The following is a 14,930-nucleotide window of genomic DNA, read 5'->3' on the forward strand; positions in this document are numbered from 1 at the left end:
CCCAGGTTGCTGGAACAAAACACCACAAACTGGGTGGCTTAAAACATCAGAAATCCGAAATCAAGGTGTCAGCAGAGCCAGGCACTCTCTGAAGTCCCTAGGGGGTGAGGACCCTTCCTTGCCTTCCTAGCTTCTGGCAGTTACCGGCAATTCTTGGTGTCCCTTAGCTTGTGGTAGCATAAAGCAATCTCTGCTTCCATCTTCTCCTGACTGTCTTCTCTGTCATCTGTCTCTGGGTCTGAATTTTGCTCTTCTAATAAAGACACCAGCTATACTGGATTAAGGGCCCACCCTAATCCACTATAATTCCTCTTAACTAATCAATTACATCTGCAAAGACCTTATTCCCAAATAAGGTAACATTCACAGGCACCTTGGGTTAGGACTTCAGCATATCTTTCTGGGAGAATAGCTCAACCCACAACAGTGAGGGCCTTTCATCTGACATAGATGTACAAACAGTAGGGCCGTTAGCCTAACTAGGAGGGTGCCTTTGAGAGGAGGAGCTCCTTCATGCACCCCATTTGAGTCATGCTTACTAAGAAGGTAATTCTGCCTTTTACCTGTAAGAGCTATTTCTCTAGTCTTAAAATACTACCATACTTTTACTATCTGAGTCTTTACTAATATGTTTTCTTCCCACTGTCCAATAATTTCAAAAACAGGACCCTCAGGCAGATTTGTATCCTGGAAAATGGAAACACTGGACTTCAAAAAAGCAACATCCAAGTGAAGCAGATGTAGCTCAGTGGTTGAGTGCCTGCTTTGCACACGTGAGGTCCTGGGTTCAATCTCCGGTACCTCCTAAAACAAACAAACAAAAAACAAAAACAAAAAAAACACATCCAAGAATCTAAGTAAGAGACAACTTACTGCCATAACTCCATAACCCCTGAGTAATAGCAATGGTGGTTGAAATCATGAGATGGGGCACTAGCTTTGGGGCATGGCCAAAACCCAGCTTCTTTGTCAAGATGCTGAGTGGAATTTTCCTTGGTGTTCCAGAACCCAGGACCTCTTACAGAGAAAGCAGGTACTCAACCACTGACTCAGAGCCAAGAACAAGGGGAGCTCAGTGGCTGTAGGCTTATGATGGAGGGGGCCAGAGGAAGCTGCCACCTCTGCAGAGACTACTTGAGACCACCAGCAGCAGCTAGAACTAAATCCTGCCAGACCACCCTCTTCCCCTCCCCTGACATACAGCCAGTTAAATGAAAAGGTCTGTACTCACCCACCCATCATTCCCATTTCCTGCTCTTGACACCAGCGAAGCTAGGCAATTCAGCCTTGAAAAGAGAGAGGCAGACCGTGCCCAATTCTCCCCATTCCCAAAGGACCCATGCTCAGAGCCCCAGCTCAGGCTGGAGAGAAGATGTGAAGAAGCTCTGAATCAGCCGTGCAATTGGACTTGGAAAGAGGACTGCTCAGTTTTACCAGCCTAAAGTGACTGAATCTACTTCAGAGATTGCACAGGGACAGAAAGGGGAGCTTCGGCATAGCATAGTTGAAAGCAGAGGTTAGGAAATAGAAAATTGTGCCATGTTATAGACCAGTGATAAATAAATGCAGTTAGAGTTTTGTCTGGACTACATTTCCCCCCTCTCCCTTGGTGTTCCCAAATCCAGCACTTGTAGTTCTGCTTCAGGTCCTCTTCTCAGACAGCCCTAAACCATTTCCAGCTGCTCCTCTGGAAAACTCAGAAGCAAAGCTCGAGGCTCCTTAGCACCAAGATGCTAGGCACACCTCTTCTTGACTTCTGGGGTTCCCGGGAAGAAGGGTAACAGTAAGGATTCAGGACCCAGAAATGCATCCTGCTTACAAGTTAGTTCTTTTAGGGAATTCACAGAAATAAGAGGGATAACTGATAGTGGGGGCAGCCATGCCCCAGCAGTCAGTAACCCTTCTGACCTATGTTCGTTCAGTCGTTCGTCCACAGCAGGAGCGATTCTGCCAAAACTGCCTCTGGAGGTGAGCAGTCCCGCGGGATGGCTTGGGACAAAGTAAGCCCCCTGTGGTGCTGTGTACTTAACGCAAAACTTCTAATCTGAGTCAGCGTTGTTCATTCACCTCCTGCTTATACAGGTGTTTTGACACTTCCTCGACAGGCCCTGACAAACCAGTTCTGAGGTTGCACTACCTGTGACTAAAGTAAGTCAATAACAAATATTAGATAAGAAAAAACAAAATGAACCTCCCAAGTTAAATAAAATAAAATAAAATCTGTCATTAAAAGAAAGTGTGGGAGAACAACTCTGGAATTTTGTTGCACAAACCCATTCAAGTGATGAGGTCCTCAAGTCTATATGCTTTTCTAGAGTTGCCTAGGTACTGGAAAGCCTGCCCTGCTTAAGCGGAAATGGCCAGGTCCTGAGCATGGCGGGAGTTGCGGTAGAAAGCCAGCCTCCTCCAGTTTCCTGCTACTAGTATGCCCACACTCCCCTCTCACATCTCATCCCAATCAACAACAGTGTCGTTGCAATCCAGTTCTCATCTCTAAATATCATTTACCACTTTAAGAAACCAGGGTCTTTGGAGAAGGGCAGATTAGAGTTGGAAAGAGGCAATGTACAGATGAGCTTGGGACATTTTGCTATGCCAAAAAAGCAAGGAAGAGGAAAGGGGACGGGGAAGCAAGGAAGCTATCAAAGGCTCATCATGCCATGTTAAGAGTTCAGAGAATCTACTAATCACTTGCCTGTAAGCTTCAAAATTGTCAAGGTCATGAAAAACAAAGAGACTGAGGAGCTGCTCCAGATTAAAGGAGACTAAAGGCACAGGAGAACAAAACCCAATGTTTAGTTCTGGATTGGATCCTGGACAAGAATTTTTTTTTCATAAAGGACTCTGTTGTGACAACTGACAAAACATGAATAAGGTCGTAGCTTATCGTATTGTATCAAGGTTGATTTTCTGATATTGATCATTGTTCCATAATTATTTAACAGTATGTCTTTATTCTTGGGACATACACAGTAGAGCATTTAAGGATAAAGGGACACCATGTCTGCAATTAACTCTTAAGTGGTTAAAAATTACAAATGTATATTATCTGTTATATATATGAAAGAGAAAATGATAAAGAAAATGTGGTAAAATGCTAACAATTGGGAATCTGGGTGAAGGGTCTATGGAGTTCTTTGTACTATTCTTGTTACTTTCTGAAACTCTAACATTATTTCAAAATAAAAATGTTACCAAAGGGAAACAAAAATTCCCAGGAGCCACCCTAAAGGGTTCCCTTTCCCATACAAACTGTATTTCAGGAAAACCACAAAGCTGATAAGGGCAAGTTCTTGATCGAGTTCCATTACTAAATGCAGGAGGAATAACAGAGTTAGAAACCCACCTCCTTGGCGACTTCAGGAAATCCTAGCTCCGGGCAATGATGCTCACCAAAGGCTGAAACCTGGGAGGCCAACGCTGAAGGTTGATGGAGGGATCAGGCCGACATCATCTGGCTCCGTTGATCAGTCCAGGCGTGACTACGGACGTGGACGACAAGATAGAATGTGTCTCTTGATGAGGAAGAATTCTCCTAGGAAGAATTTTTGCCAAAAACAATGCACTGGAATAACAATCAAGCCTTTAGAGCCAAATTCAGTTTACAGGAAACACAGGGTGTAGAGGAACTAGAAAAACAGTATTTTAAGGATTCAGAAGGTGGGATATTTTATGACATGTGACCTGGTTTCTCTAAATCAGGTCATTAAAAAAAAAAAGGGGTGGGCGTGGGGGAAGAAGAAACTTGTGGAATAAAGAGATTTAAGAGGCATAATGACCAATTGTAGGGGCCTGTGCCGGCAGTGAAGAGGCCTCCATGTGCTTGGGTGCCGGGAGCCAGGGACCAGTTCAGGCTGCCCAGCTCTCCTGGTGATCTGAGCTTCCCAGCCTCCTTTTAGTCTATTCCCTTTCTTCTTAAATCGGATAGAATAGGTTTCTACTACTAGTAGGAACTCTGACTATAGCATGTAAGTAAAAATATCTATATCTATACACATACATATAACTCCAGCATTCATAGACATGATTTCCTTTGTTTGACCCTAGCTTTAGTGTCTCTTATCTATCTTATCAACAGAAGAGTCTCCTTCCAGCTTCCTGTTCAGCTCGTTTGCACGCCTATCTTCCCCGCGGGAGATACTCAGTTAGGTTTTCAACGCCGTCTCCCCAGGTGGTTGGGGAGGGGTGGTCGGCAGCGTGTAGGGATGGGAGACTTGTTTTTTGGCCCAAAAGGGAAGGGATATGGAGTGTGGAGGACATCCTGGCCTGACTTCTCCTACAGTTCTTTAACAGGTCACCGCGCTGGTGGTCCCCAAGGCTGAAGAAGCACCCCTGGGGTGACCCTTTTCCGGTGTGTCTTGGGCTATGGCCCTCCTCCAGTCCCAGCCCTCTGCTGCTCTCTCTTGGGGCTTCTCAGGGTAGAAGCAGTACAGCCTCGTGGCTAGGAGGCCCGGCTGTGCAGCCAGCCTCAGGGCTGTTCCACTTCTGGAGGGAAGCCCCGATGCCGGCTTGGGAGGCCTCTGGGTAGAAGAGCCTGTGTATGCTCAGTCTTACTCCCTGGGCTTCTCACCTTAGTGGCTTTCGGTGTTTTGGCCATTGTGTTAGGTTCTCCAGAGAAGCAGAGCTGACAGAATATCTATATTATGAGATTTATTAAAGGAATTGATGCACACGACCGCGGGGCTGCCAAGTTGAATTCTGCGGTGCTGGCTGCAAGCTGGAAACGCCAACACGGGTGAGGTTGAATTCCCCTGTGGAAGCTGGCTGGCTGAAGGAGAGACAGAAATTCTGAACTAAAACCCTCAGTTCTGGTTTTAAACACCTTCACCTCACTGGATGAGAAGGCTCCCTGCATTGCTGAGGACGATCTCTTTTGTTGATTATAGATGCAATCAGCTATAGATACAATCAATTGGTTATAGATGCAAATTCATCTGCGAAATACCCCTCACAATAACGATCAGGCCAGAGGCTGCTTGACCAAACACTGGATACCATAAGCTAGCCAAGATAACACACGAAATTGACCATCCCAGCTGTGCTAAGGGGATTTGGAGGATTCCTGTTCCTGACCAGTTGTTTTTTTTAAAAGATTTGTTTTTCATTTATCCCTCCCCTCCCCCATTGTCTGCTCTCTGTTCATTCGCTGTGTGTTCTTCTGTGTCCGCTTGCATTCCTGTCAGCGGCCCAGGGAATCTGTCTCTTTTTGTTGTGTCATCTTGCTGCGTCAGCTCTCCTGGACAGGCTACGCTTTCTTTTTCGTGCGGGGCAGCTCTTCTCGCGGGGCGCACTCCTTGTGCGTGGAGCTCCCCTATGCTGGGGACACCCCTGCGTGGCAGGGCACTCCTTGCGCACATCAGCACTGCGCGGGGGCCAGCTCATCACACAGGTCAGGAGACCCTGGGTTTGAACCCTGGACCTCCTATGTGGTAGGTAGACGCTCTATCAGTTGAGCCACATCTGCTTCCCCCTGATCAGTTTTTGGGCATGTTACTTAGCCTCTCTAGGCCTCAATTTTCTAATCAGTAAAATGCAGATAATAATAATAATCACAGTGGATGCTGTGGTGTGCCACCCAGATTCCCTGTGGATTGTCCCCATGATTTTTTTTGAGCATTGCTGGCAAAAAGCTCTGTGCTGTCAGTTTCTACAGGAGCAGCTGCTTGCTGGAGAGAGCAGCGTCCCCCTAGGTTTTGTACCCTGCAGCAGCCAGAGTCCAATGAGTGGGCAGCGAGGCAGTAAAAAGGCCTGGCCCTCCCGCTGCATGGAGGACAGCTCTAAAGGGTCATCCCATCTTCAAAACTCCCCACAGGGTCCACCGTGGCCTCTTTTGAGACCGTGTCTCAGCTCGACTTCTCCCTCGGCCCAATCCTGCTTCCTTCCCTTCCTTCCACAGGTGTCGAAGCACTCGCTAGGGTAACTCTTATTATCTCCTCCTCAGAGTCTGCTTCCCAGGGGACCCCACCTGCCACATACACTTAGAGCACAAAGTTCTTATCACAGAGCCTGGCACATAGCAAACATGCAATAAACGTTAGTTGTAACATCACACACTGAAGGCATTCCTTCTTTTCTCTCACAATTATATATATTATGTATTATGTGTGTATATATATATATAAAACTTACTCTCAAAAATTATATATAATTAACCTCCTCTCAAAAGGCCAAAGGCAGATTGCAGTATGTTCTCAGATTGCCATCTTGAATTGGCATACCTTCTCTTCTGTACTTAAAAGAGCTTTTTATTTTTTAGCTATAATTTGCATGCCATAAATCCATCCATTTAAAGTATACAATTCAATGGTTTTGGTCTAGTCACAAAAGTGTGAAACTGAAGAGGGTTTGCAGTGGGCCTCAGCTAGGTTTGTTTGCTTGATGCAGCAGAATAGACAGACACACCGAATAGACTAGGAAGGAAAAGTGGCTTTATTTGCTGGTGGGAGACTGGAGAGGTATAATCTCAAATCAGCCTCCCCGTTAAGGGTTTTTCTCACAGCTTTAATACTGGTTGAAACAAAGAAAGTTAATCATTAGGGTGACATTTCTAAGAAGGGTATGGGAAAAATTCGTTTTTGCTTTCTCAGTTAATCTTAAAATATGCTGGTACCTGGGGTCAGGTAATCTTGGGGTGATAAGGATGGGGGTTGGTATGGATGTGAAGATACAGATACAGAGGGGATACAGATAACGAGTGAGGGGTGTGTGGTTGTACATTTCTGGTTGAGCTCAATCTGGTTAATAATAAATCTGTAGCTCTGTGTGCCTCCTGTCATGTGAGCAAGTTACACTGAGTTTTTCTAACATTATAAGGTACAGTACAATGCCTTAATATTTGAGCTATACTGGGTTTTTCTAGTACTATAAAACCATCACCACAATTAATTTTAGAACATTTCTACCACCCTCCCGCCAAAACCTGTACCTATTAGCAGTCACTCCTCTTTTCTCCCCATGCCACCCCCAACCCTAAGTGCCCACTAATTTACTTTCTGTAGATTTGCTTCTTCTGGACATTTTATTTAAGCGAAATCATACAATATGTGTGATTCATGATGGTTTCTTTCACTTAGCATAATGTTTTTGAGGTTCATCCATGAAGTAGCATGTATCAATATTTCATTCCTTTTTTTAAATAATTTTTTAATTAAAGTTAATAGATCACAAAGAACATTGCATTAAAAAACATGAAAAACACATAAAAACCATGAGGTTCCCATATACCCCACTCCCAACCCCCACCCCATCATTTTTGTAAATTGTATTTTTTTAAGAGACATACATCACACAAAAAAGTTACATTAAAAAATATAAGAGGAATAATCCATTCTATGGATATACCACATTTTATTTATCTGTTCATCTGTTGATGGACATTTGGATTTTTTCCCACTTTTTTGGCTATTGTGAATAATGCTGTTATGAATATTTGTGTACAAGTGTTTGGGTAGACATATGCTTTCATTTTTCTTGGATATATACCTAACAGTGGACTTGCCAGGTCAAATGGTTAACTACCTTTAACTTCTTGAAGAGCTGCCAGACTGTTTTCCAACATCGCTGTACAATTTTACATTCCCACCAGCAGTTCAATGAGGGCTCCACTTTCTCCACATCCTCGCCAACACTTGTTATTGCCAGTCTTTTTGATTATAACCATCCTAGTGGGTGTGAAATGGTATCTCATTGTGGTTTTCATTTGCATTTCCTTGACGGCTAATGATGTGGAGCATCTTTTCATGTGCTTATTGGCCATTTGTTTACTTCTTTGGAGAAATGTCTATTCAGATCCTTTGCTTGATTTTCAATTGGGTTATTTTCAATACTTTTTTGAGTTTTGTTTTCTTCTGTAAAAGGAGAATGTTACTTCCTTCATAAAGAGTTGTAAGGATTAATGAGGGAACATTTGCAAAGCACTCAATACAGGGCTTTGCACTTAGCACCTACTCTGAAAAGTTAGTGAACCTTCTCAAAAGTATAAATGTGCCAATCCACATCACTCAATATTCAAATTTGAATCCTATGTGCTTTGCCCCCTTCCTCCTATTTCTTTCAGATACTTTTCTTCATGGAACAATTTTCTTAATTTTATTACCACTGCCAGCTGCCTCCTCTCCCAAAATCTAACTCGCGGTGTCATTGAAGTTGAGAACAAGAGAACCAAAGACACCATGTAACTCAGTTCTGAGGTGAATATGATAAACCAATGGAGGAGCCAGATGACTGGCAGCTTGTCAATAGAAACTGTCCCATTTTGTAGAACTCAAAAAAAAAAAAAAAAAAAAAAAGAATTAACATACTTTACAGAGTAAGAAAAATGAGATTTTCAAAAACCCTGATTGCAGACTGACAGATTTTTAACAAACTCAGTAACCCCTGATGACCCAGGCTGGCCTGATGGCCCCTTTTTTCATTTGTTAGGGGACCCAGACCACCCTCAGGCCCAAGAATTCGAGGTTAGTGGGGCCCCCTCTTGGGGTGCGTACCTCCCTCAGGGCCATACGAGGGTGGAAGAATGTAAACAATTTGATCACTCTGGCTGTCTTGAGTCCAACTTGATTTCACACTCTTGGGTGCTCTGGTAGATCCCAGATGACCCACCTGGAGCAGACCGTGAAAGGGCAAGTCAAGGTGGGGGAAGAAAGTGACTCATTTCGCCTTGCACATTCTTAAAGGTCAGCCCAATACCAAAGACTCTATGCTGAGTGCTCGCTTCGGCAGCACATATACCAAAGACTCCGTGCTGAGAGGCTGGGTGAGTGTCTGGATTTCAGGTTAGCTCCGAGGAAAAACGGGGACCGTGAAAAACAGAGCCTTTGTACCCGTGTTGGATTAAGCTGCAAAGCAGTGGTCTGAGACCTCAAGCTCCTCACAGTCCGCCCGAGGGCAGGCCAGGGGAGAGGGCGTTGGAGCTGGAAGAAGGCCGAGATGGTGGGTCTCCTGAAGGGCGGGTTCCCAACGGTCTCTGTATCCCCGTCGTCTGGCACCGTGATCGCTGAGCCCATTAACTGCCCCTCCAGACCAGGCCTGCCGGGATCCGGGATTCCAGGGCTCTTGACCCCGGAGGGACACTAGGAGCCGGACTGCCGCACGCACGCCAGGCCATCGCCGCACGCGACAGTGGGCTCGGGGTCGGAGGGCGGGGCGTGGGGGCGCAGCTCTAAACCTGGGTGAGGAGGGGCGGCGGCGGCACTGGGGCGGGCCTGGGAGCGGGTTCCGTGGCAGGCCCTGGGGCGCACTACCGCCGTCATCACATGGAGGGGGCGGGCGGAGCCCACGTGGGGCCGACACTGCCGGGTAGGCTGGAGGAGTGGGGTCCCGCGCCGGCGCGACAGGCCAGCCCGCGCACGCCATTGGACAAAGCCCCTTGTCAATCACTGAAGAAACGACGCTGGGCGCCCGTCGGGACATCCGGGACTTCCCACCCTCGCAGCGAGGCGGGCCGAGGGCGATAGAAGGAAGCAGCACCCAATGGCAATCGAGGCCTCCACCTTCCGGGCAGATTGGCAGGTGCGCGACCCACTGAAGCGCCGCGGAAGGACGCCGACCGTGGTACGTGATTCGTCGGCTCTGCGGAGGGAGGTTTGTTCCTGTGCGTGGTTCCCTTTAACTTATTAAAATTAAAATAGACCATTAAAGCGTGAGATAGTGTTGCGGGCGAGTGTATTTTAGTTTAGTATTGTTTGACTTTCACCCTGGCCCCCGAATTTAATAGGGTTTTCCTGGAATTAATCGGGTTCTCTGGTCTCCTTAAGGAGGCCCCCCTTTCCCATGCAGGGGCAGAGCCATGAGGGGTGCTGTGCCCCAGGTTATCACCAGGGTAATCGGAAATGTGGCGTGCTGGTCACGGTGATTTAAAGCTAAGATTAAATGGGTGGTAGTTGTGGTAAAACGGGAGGAGACATGAACAGGCTGTTTATGTAAGTGCCCCCTACACATTTGAACGGATGTTCAACCTTATTCATCAGAAGAAAAGTGTAAATTGAACCACTTTGGGAGCAGATGTGGCTCAAGTAGTTGAGCTCCCGCCTCCCACATGGGAGGTCCCGTTCCCTTCCGGTGCCTCGAAAAAAACAAGCAACAAGCAAAACAAAAGAGAAAACCAACTCAGGGAAGCCCATGTGGCTCAGTGGTTGAGTGCCAGCTTCCCACATTCCCACATATGAGGTCCTGGGATTCAGTCCCCGGGCCCCTGGTACCTCCAAAAAACAAACAAAAAGCCCAAAAACTTCACCATGGGCAGTGGATGTAGTTCAGTGGTTGAGCACCTGCTTCCTGTGTAAGAGGTACTGCGTTCAATACCTGATACCTCCTAAAAAAAAACCACCACTGAACCAACATTTCTGACCTCATCAGATAAAAAATCCAAAAGTTTGGTGGGATACTCCATTAAGGACTGTGCAACTGGTGGGAGTGCAAACGGGAAGGGGGTGGGGGTTTGGCAATCTCTTAACAAAATAACATCTGCATTTATCTTTTTGACCTATCAGTCCCCTTCCAGGAATCTACCTCAGAAGTACACTTTCACAAATACAGAAGAACATATGCACAAAGTTTTATTCATAGCGGCATTATGTGAATTAGCAATATGAAACAACACAAATGTCCATCATCAAGGAACTGGTGGAATAAACTGTGGGTCTTCTACATTATAGACAACAGACTCTGCAGTATTAAAAAGAATGAGGCAGGGAAGTGGCTGTGGCTCAATCAGTTGGGCTCCTGTCTACCATATTGGAGGTCCTGGGTTCGCGACCCTGGAGCCTCCTTGTGAAGGCAGGCTCGCCCGCAACTGCGGAGAGCCGACTCAGCAAGGTGACGCAACAAAAAAGGGAGACAAGCAGAAAAACACAGAAGAGCGTGCAGCAAATGGACACACAAAGCAGACAGCAAGCAAGCTGCAATGAGGGAGGGGAAATAAATGAATACAGACACAGAAGAATGCACAGCGAATGGACACAGAGAGCAGACAGCAAGCAAAAAAAGCCACAGAGGGCAGTGAGGGAGGGGATGAAAAAAAAGAATGAGACAGATAATATTTTCTAAGGCGTGATCGCCAGAGACAGTGTTCACACAGGCTACTTTTATTAAAACAAAATGCTGGAATGTAAAACCAAAAAGGGATAAAAATGGTTCCTCATAAGAGATGGTGGTGGTGGAGGAGGTGAATTTGTTGGAAGCCTTGGGGGGGGAAATAGAATAAAAATAAAGTGATGATAATAATAATAGTAAAAACAACAAAAATCCTGGCAAGGGGAACTTGCCAAGGTGGGCCATTGTGCTCCTGGGACCTGGCACTAGATCTGGAGAAGACAAGCATCCTGGGCTGGATGGACACCAAGTTATTTATACCTGGGGGGACATGCTACAGTCCTGGCAGGTTAAAGATTTCTGGCACCCCGCCCCTCTCCAGAGAGACCTCTGAGAAGAAGGGAGAAAGGAAACCACTTTTACTTGCTTCAGAGGAACCTAAATCTCCCTATCTACCACCTCTCCTGCAGTGAGAAGTTGAGACTGGACATGGGTCCCAGCTAAGGAGAATGACAGGGCTCTCTGCAGATGTGGCTCAGACAGGCAGAGTGCACACAAAGCAGTGGCCGACTGTAAAGAGACACTGTTGCATTGAGAAGGCCTGAAGCAGGTGTGCTGGAACCTGGCCACGCTTGCGGCTGAGGTCTTAGTTCCAGGCCCGGAGAGCTACCTACAAGATAAACTGGGACTCTGTCAGACCATAAGTATGGGGAGGTTCTTCAGATAAACTTATTTTCCTATAATCAAACTGGGAAAAAAAAAACAGCTTCCAAGTAATCTGCTTTAGAGAAGTTATTTACATCTTTGGATTTTTAGAAAAATGGAAAACACATACAACTCACAAAGCGCTGTGTGCATAGCAGGTTCACAGACAGTTGTCCTCAGTTGCAGGTGACTTTGAAAGCTGCTTGGATTGCACATCTTCGATGTTGCCATTGGAAAAGGGATTATTTTCAATACAGGAAGTGAGGAGCTAGCAATTTTGTCCAGATGGTGGAGGTTACAACGGATATTTTGAGAAGTTTCTAGCAAACAAGGTTTGGTAACTAGAAGACAACAGTGGGCCTGGTCTTAACCCACTGCAGGCGTGTGATGGGGACAAGTCACTGCTGTTTGCATCTTGCAGGCCTGCCAGCCTGCAGGCAGAGTTCCAGAGAAGTGTGGGTAGGGGGAGTGCAGGGGGACAACTGAGAGGCTTTGAGGCTGTTTCCCACTGCTGGGCCAGACTTTGAGCACCTGGAAGTTCTCTCCACCCAGTTCCAGACAGAGTTTGGTTCTTACTGGTTTCTGTTAAGAATGTGGCTATGGGCCCTGGTGGCCAGTGAGATTCTGGGGGCGGCCCGCTCTGCCCTGCCACGTACAAAGCTCTCCTGTTTGTTCTGTCCCTCCCGCCAGCTTTTTCTTTCTCATCCATTGTGTGCTTCTTGGTAGCACCTGATGGTATTGGTTTTTCTTCCTCTTGCCATTGGAGAATAAATAGAGTATTTCCTCTTGGTTTCAGCTCCAAGGGGTGGGGTGTTATCTTACCGTTTAGTGTTGCGTTCTTGCCGCTGACTCCAGGAAGTCCTTCAGAAGGGGTCTTTGAGGGCACTTTGGTCGTCTGCACCTACAGCAACACTGGTGTTTGGCAGGACACAGATGGGTCACTTTGAAATATGTTTAGTTTCAAGTGAACTTTTCTGGCCACAATGGACTTGAGAGTGAGTGCCCCAGGGAGGCGTTTCCTCAGAGGAGGAAGAGTTCTGCTCACTGAAGCGGATCACAGGATCTCAGGGGAGCTGATGGGAACACTCTCAGGTGAGGTGGAGGAAGTGGCAGACACAGAAGCCACCCAGCCACACCCACTCTGCTGGGAAGCGTTAGAGGCCTGGTACAGAGCCCGAGCAGCCGCCGCCCCCGTCTAGGGGGCAGAAGCAGCATGCTGGGTCCCGCAGGCACTGGCCTCCAAGCCCGCCGGGCAACAGGTGCCACACGCAGAGTAACCCTTCCCAACCTCCCAGGAAACCGCGTCCAGCAGGCGGTGCTGGTGTCTACCCAACTTCCACTCCTCCTGCTCCTTCCTCACAGAGCCCCTCCTCAGGAGGGCCACGTGTTTGGGGGATGCTGGCCCAGACCCAGATTGGGGAGGTGTCCGAATAAACCTCGGACACTCATAGCGGTCCTATCTCTTTGCCAGTGATTGGTTGAGAAATGGGCAAATGACATAATTATGGCCAATTGGGACCTGAAAAGAGGTGTGTGTGTGTGTGGAGGGGGGCACAGCTGGAACCATTTCCTCAGCCTAGAGACCTAAGCAAGAGATGGCCCTCTTCCTGCTTCTGGATGTGATGCCGGCACTCCTGCAGCTATTTTGCAACCATGAAGAGAGCTAGAACTGGTCTCTGGTAAAAGCCCCACCATGAGGAAGACAGCCAAGAGAATTGCAGCTGGAGCTCTGACCATTCTGAGTCATTCTGTCCTTGAGCTATCATGTAAGATAGTTCTCATGTTTAAGCCAGGTGAACTGGAGCTTTCCATTTGCAGTCAGAATGTCTTAACTGATGAAAGCATACAAAAATTCCTTTAGCTTATTTTTCCTGTAACCACAAGAATTTTTTAATCAAGTGCAGTAAGGAAAAAGGAAGTAGAAGAGGACAGGGAAATAAAGTGGGTGGCAGAACAATATAAGTTTGCCATGCAACCTTGGGAGAGAGAAGTAAACCTAGGCATTAGCCCTGACATGTATTTGGGATCCTGTGAGTGGATCTCTGGGGCCTGGAAAAGGGAATAAACAATCCTTAAATCCTAAGACAAGATGAAACAAAACAAAAAAGCATTGGTAACAAAGATAAAAGAATTTTAAAAAGAAAGAAGAATGTCTTGACATTTGGACATAACAGAGCAGAACCTCGGACTGTGCATATTGTCGGGCCACACATGGGAGGGGTTCATGAAAAAATTTCTAACAAGCAAGAGATGATGAAAGAAAGCTAACTGTGTATTCCCCACGATTACTAACCTGAGATAAAACACCACTGCTTCTTTTGATTTAGTGTGTTTTTATTTCAGCAAATAAAAATATTCATAAGGACTTTCATAGGTTCTCTCTTTAGCATACCCTCCCAAACTCAGTTTTCTCAAGAACTGTGGGCTTTCCTGCCAGTGGGGCAACCCGTGTTGTGTGTTGCCATCATCATACATTCACGAACTCACGGAAATTTCTTGAGCCCTGTTTGGTCCCAGGTACCGTTCCGTCAGGATCGTTTTGGCATTTAGCTGAAGGCATCTGGTGAGGGCCTCTGGTCCTGACCGTGCCCATCCTCTCTAAAGGCCTTTTCAGCCCCCTCAGGATGGGGGCCACGTCTCAAGTTTTATTTCTACAGTAGTCTACAGTGGCTAGTATAGTTCTAGGTGCATTATACACAGTCATATAATCTGGCTTAATTATATTTAAAGTAAGTCTCGTGCTTAACTGAGAGCAACTCCTGGAGGACCTTAACTCCGGTACCGTTGCTATGTTCCAGGATGGAAGGTCAGTCTTTGAATTGGGCTTTTATTTTTTTAGGAGGTACTGGAGATTGAATCTGGGACCTCGTACGGGGTAAGCAGGCACTCAACCACTGAGCTATAGCCATTCCTCCCTTGAATTAGACTTTCAGTATCCTGAAAGAAGGCTCCTGTACTGCTTGATTCCCTACAGTTACCGAAGCTTCCAGAAATCCTTCTAAAGCAGAGCAAGAATATAGTGTTATTAGACCAGACATTCATCCAGCAGGACCTGCTCCTCGCCTTCCCCACAGACCCCCGCATCTGCGCTCCGCCTCCCCTGGGCCCGCAGGAAGACTGAATTTGAACCGGGAGACAGTCACGGAGGATTTCCTATGTGACAGTTGGAACCTCACTTGCAGGCAGAACTCAAA

The 14,930-nt window shown here is 46.7% G+C and overlaps 2 long non-coding RNA genes across 2 annotated transcripts in view; one reads left to right on the plus strand and one right to left on the minus strand.

Moving 5' to 3' along the window:
- Positions 1-3,530, minus strand: part of LOC139437184 (uncharacterized) — a 21,991-nt gene extending 18,461 nt beyond the window's left edge. Inside the window, exon 1 of the long non-coding RNA XR_011646953.1 lies at positions 3,347-3,530. This is a non-coding gene — a long non-coding RNA (uncharacterized lncRNA). The remainder of the gene's footprint in view (positions 1-3,346) is intronic.
- Positions 3,531-9,269: 5,739 nt separating this feature from the next.
- Positions 9,270-13,864, plus strand: LOC131275099 (uncharacterized). The gene is made up of 2 exons (XR_009182547.1): positions 9,270-9,592; positions 10,491-13,864. It is a non-coding gene; the product is annotated as an uncharacterized lncRNA (long non-coding RNA).
- The last annotated feature ends 1,066 nt before the right edge of the window (positions 13,865-14,930 follow it).

This window comes from Dasypus novemcinctus, chromosome 21 (assembly GCF_030445035.2).
Source record: "Dasypus novemcinctus isolate mDasNov1 chromosome 21, mDasNov1.1.hap2, whole genome shotgun sequence".
NCBI classification, from domain to species: Eukaryota; Metazoa; Chordata; class Mammalia; order Cingulata; family Dasypodidae; genus Dasypus; species Dasypus novemcinctus.